The 5,410-nt window shown below is 31.6% G+C and overlaps 1 long non-coding RNA gene across 1 annotated transcript; it reads right to left on the reverse strand.

The window, feature by feature from the left end:
- Positions 1–1,347: 1,347 nt before the first annotated feature.
- LOC126745145 (uncharacterized) lies at positions 1,348–4,823 on the reverse strand. Its single transcript, XR_007663443.1, has 5 exons — positions 4,501–4,823; positions 2,828–4,434; positions 2,331–2,762; positions 1,720–2,269; positions 1,348–1,656 (listed from the first exon to the last, which is right to left on the reverse strand). It is a non-coding gene; the product is annotated as an uncharacterized LOC126745145 (long non-coding RNA).
- Positions 4,824–5,410: the final 587 nt, after the last annotated feature.

The raw sequence follows: 5,410 nt of genomic DNA on the forward strand, positions 1-5,410 counted from the left end.
TTTCGGCAAAAGCCAGCAAATTAAAAATACACCTGCTTCGCGTTAATGCAGTCTGTTTTTGAAGGTGGTAGACAATGGTACAGTGAAAACATCTTGTCGGACTTGCATTGTCTTATTTATTTAATGTAACACGACGTTTCGGTTGGTAAGTATCTCCAACCGTTATCAAGTGTAAACTGATTATGTTATCAGACTTACAGATTATGTTATGACAGATTATGACCAGTTTACACTTGATAACGGTTGGAGATACTTACCAACCGAAACGTCGTGTTACATTAAATAAATAAGACAATGCAAGTCCGACAAGATGTTTTTTTAATGCAGTCTCTCGCGCTTAGCTTGAAACTAAGACGTATTAACAATAGATGCATTACTGAAGGATTCGGTCTTTATGATGAGCTTTTAGGTTCACGTTAGGAACCAGATGGCGCTGGTTTTACTGGTTGAAATATACTATAATATATTATAGCTTTGTGTGTGGCTTGCGTGGTTGCATTTGCCCGCTTTTTGCACTTACCTTACCTTACCTTATTTCAAATCTGATTATAAGAAGAATTATGGTATTTGAGAAAAATAAACATACGGAACGTTTTACTTAAGTAAAGAAATTGTTTATTTTCAGGAAATGATGGAAAATAATTTTGTTGCATGATCTTATTAATTTTGCTTTTACTAAAATATAATTTATCTCATTTCAGGCACTTAATGGATAGCTTTGAATTAATTCTCAGGCTCTAAACTCCGCTCAATTAAAATTTAGTATAAAAAAATTGATAATTTTATTAAATAGTCTAAAAATGACACATTTTGTTATTATTTTATGTAGTAATCCATTATATTCTTAAAAATTTTCATTTTGAAATGAAAAATTTTCGAAAAGTATTATTTTATTGTGATATACCTACCTATTACACATTCTTGTCTCGTGTGATTCATACATCAGATGCAATTGCATACTATGAAAATGAGCCAAAATAATAGAAAACATTACTTCTTTTTCAACAATGAAAAAATTCCAATATTTTTCAGGGTCTGAGCTTAATTATGAATATATCATCATATATCATATATCAAATATGAATAAAACAACCAGGTTATATTTTAGTAAAGTAGGTTTATTTATAACACTGATCCAGAATATAAAAAATGTATTATATCAACTTCATCTATTAAGCAATCTACTAATATCTATAAAACAAAGTTGCACAAAGGGTTCTATTTACAAAAGTTGAAAACAAATACCAATAAATATGAAACAAACACTAATATATTATTTAATTATAATAAAGGTAAAATCAAAATTAAAGTAATATATTTTATAAGTATCCTTCACCATAAGCCAAAGTGATAAGCCAACATGAATACAAATAGCCAACACCACTTAGATATAATACCAGAATAGGTCACTCACAAAAGCAATGTCATGTAATAATAAAGTAGTTATCAACATTTTATTATAAATAAATTTATTTAGGTTTTTTGTTGGGATAATACTGCTGCTTTTCTATTTTTCTTTTTTTACTCATCATTATTTCTTTTTGTTTTACTGTCTGCATAAAATTTCTAAAATCACCCATACATTTTCTTTAAATCATGTTCACCCAATCCACCACCATAACTACGAATTTCAGAGCAAAATTGTTCTAGACAAATCTACAATTTTATACCATACTATATTATAGAACTACCAAATAAAATTATTGTTTAACTAAATACCTCACGCTTTCTTTCAAAATCAATTGTCACATTCATTCTATTTTCAGTCTCATCAAGAAAATTATTTACTTCATCCTCATAAACTGTCTTGCTTGTTGAAGGTTCATTGATATACGGATTATTATCTTCTTGCATTTCATCCATGAAACCTGAAACATATTCGCTTCTCTGCTCAAATAAAGCTACAACATGTATATGCTTACACATGGCACTTTTAACAGTATATTCTGGAGAATCACAATTATATTTATGTTTACATATTTTACACTTCTCACAATGCATTGCCCTACAGTCCTCATCACAAACCTCAATATAATTTACACAATACATTACACATGTATGATTATCACTAAACGACCTTGCCTTAAAATGTCCTAATTCAGAATATGATACATTACCGTTATTACCCACCATTTCTTCTGCTCTTTTATGTGCACTCTGACATATTTTGTGCTAACAATTATTTGCATTTAGCCTTTCCATGTTTATAATCCTTTTCCACATTCTTTCATCAACAAGTTCATCCAGTAAATCCAACAGTTTTTCAATCCTTTTGAGAAAAAATATATTTTCTACATATTTTTTTTTGTAATGTGTTAAAATTTCCTTACCTAATATTCTGCTTGTCATTCATTTTGTTGTACTTCAGAACTTTATTTAAGCTTTCAATTGCCATATTTGTATTAATTCTGGCATTGATTCTATAACAATGCGCCGACGTCATTATTCTTGACTTTGGAAATAGTACCTAAAATATTAAAAAATTAATTACATTTGTTTTATAATTTTTTAGTGTTGACTTTTTTAGTGTTTTAAGTTCTTTTTCAGGCAATTCTGAAAATTAGTTTCCTCCTCTTCTTCTAATTGCCTAAAATAGTTCTCTTTCAACTGTATAAATTTTTGTGGATCAGTCTCCTTTAAAATTTTCCTCATTTCATGTTTAATTATCTGTGTGTTTTCGAACTTCTTAATTTTAGACCTTTCTTGTATGTTCCAATTTTTCACTATATGCCAGGTACAAAGTAATCTTCTTGGTTTATGTTCTACAAATAGGTGAAAAAATAACTAATGATCTATGATACTGTTTAATTATACAGTATACACATACCTGCATCCATAGCCATTATCTATGCATTGTAATATTTTGGATCGTTATCACTCATTATAAAGGGTGTTTTTTTTAGAGGCGGAGAACTTTTATTTGGCAACACTGTTTTTTATATCAGCCGACCTGATAGTTCTGGATTATTTTTAGATTAGTTTGGTTTGGCAATTCATCATGAACAGACTCACGTCGGAGCAACGTTTTCAAATTGTTCAAATTTATTTTGAAAGACATGGTTCTATTCGAGAAACACATTGAGCATTACGTGGGTTTTATGGTGCTCATAATCGTCCTTCAGAGAGATTAATTCGAGAAACTGTTGATTATTTTCGCAATACTTTTACTCTAGTCGACAATACGCATCCCGTAAGACGCCGTACAGTGCGCACGCAACAATCGATTGCTGCTGTGCAGCATAGTGTTGATAATGATCCAAATGTGTCAATTCGTAGTCGTTCTCAACAAGTCAACTTAGGTCCATCCACTTAATGGAAAATTTTGCGCAACGATCTCGGATTGCGAGCATATAAAATTCAACTTGTCCAGGAGTTGAAACCCCAGGATCATCTTTTGCGCCGTACATTAGCTGAATGGGCGGAAGGAGAGATTGCTGTTGATCCACGATTTCCTATGAAAATTTTGTTCAGTGATGAAGCACACTTTTGGTAAAATGGCTATGTAAACAAGCATATTTGCCGAATTTGGGGGATGAGAATCCACGAGCTATTGTCGAGAAACCGTTACATCCAGAAAAACTAACCATTTGGTGCGCTTTACGGGCCGGTGGAATCATTGGTCCTTATGTCTTCAGAAATGCTGATGGTCAGAACGTTACAGTAAACGGTGAGCGATACAGAAACATGATAACCAAATTTAATATAACAGATAACAACTCAATTGAAAGCCTTTGCAGGCGTTGCAGAAATGTGGTTTTAGCAGGACGGTGCCACGTGCCATACAGCGCGCTAAACAATTAATTTCAAGGAATGGACCTGTAAACTGGCCAGCTTGTTCGTGCGACTTGACGCCATTAAATTATTTTCTTTGGGGCTATGTTAAGTCGCATGTCTACGCTGATAAACCCGAAACACTTGAGCACTTGGAAGCCAATATATACCCGTGATTGCTGAAATACAGCCTGGAGTACTGGAAAGAATGTGTGGAAAGTGGACTTCTAGATTACGCCACGTACGCGCCAGCCGTGGGGGTCACATGCCCGAAATTATTTTTAAATATTAATGCCCAAAAAAAAATAATTCTTTAATATAAAAGCAAATTCGTTCATATCAATAAAATATTTTGTGTTTAATTTCAATTTAAAGTTCTCCGCCTCTAAAAAAACACCCTTTATATTCAGCTTGAATTGCTTCTCCTAATCTAATTTTAAGTGCCCTAAAAAACCTCTTGAAATAATTGATCTAATCTGTTACTTAGTAAGAATGCGACTGGAGAACCCATATTTTGTCCATCTCTTATAGCACAATTGTAAAGTCCCAGTTTCTCCTATTTGTTCCATGAGTTCCATGAGAAAATCTCTTAATTTTTTTCCATAATAGCATTCATGTATCCAACTGCAAAATCATCTTTTTCTAATCTTGGATAAGTTTCTCCTAAAACACATTTAAGCAACATTAACTTGTTAAGATAATATTAATATATAAAACTGAAATTCTAACCTGTCCTATCTGTTTAAATAAAAATCCATGATTTTTCCCTCACTGTTCCATTCGTGAATTTTTAACACTGTGGCTATCATATTATCACTGTCCCTTTTCTTGTCAATATTAAATTTTTGTATTAGGTACTCTAAATCTGCTCTTGTTATACAATGTTTCCTTTGTAGCTTATTGCCGTCTATGCTTCTGGCCTCCTGAATAATTCTCTTATTTGAAACTCCTGCTGCTAATTTATCCACAATTATCTCCTGTTCTGATTTGGTTAGCCTTTTGCTTCTTAATTCGTCAGGGTGTTCTACGTGGGTTTTAAAAAGTCTGACTCTAATCACTCCTGAAAAAATGTCATACAAATGAATAAATCTTTTATTTTTAAAATTATTAAGAAAATAAATACCTACTATCTACTAGAATTTTAACTATTATTCTTGATGGACAAATTCCTTGAATACAAATTCTTCCTTTAGACTTTAAATTCCATTGCAAACATGTACTCACATATCCTAACACACGATTAATTATTAAAAAATTACCGACTTAAATAATTATAAAACTAACTAGGTACCTTTTGAATCACTTCTATTACAATTATAGTAAAAATATTCTTCTCCATTAGTACATTTCTTTCTTCGATGAACAGCATAATCTACCTCTCTGTTTTCTGCAGACCTCCAAATTTTAAACTCTGCCAAATTCCTAAAATTTAAAACAGATTTTTTAATATGTATATTATGAATACTATGAAAGTGTCTTATTAAAGAATCATAGGATGTAAACTTCTCTTTATCCAGGTAAAGGGGGCAAATAATGGTTGGCTCTCTTTTTCACTCTCTTTTTTTATTATGTATATCCCTCATATGCCGATACAATGTTGAAGTGGAATAAAATGATTTTCCACAATTTTCACATATTA

This window comes from Anthonomus grandis, chromosome 15 (genome assembly GCF_022605725.1).
Source record: "Anthonomus grandis grandis chromosome 15, icAntGran1.3, whole genome shotgun sequence".
Classification (NCBI taxonomy): domain Eukaryota; kingdom Metazoa; phylum Arthropoda; class Insecta; order Coleoptera; family Curculionidae; genus Anthonomus; species Anthonomus grandis.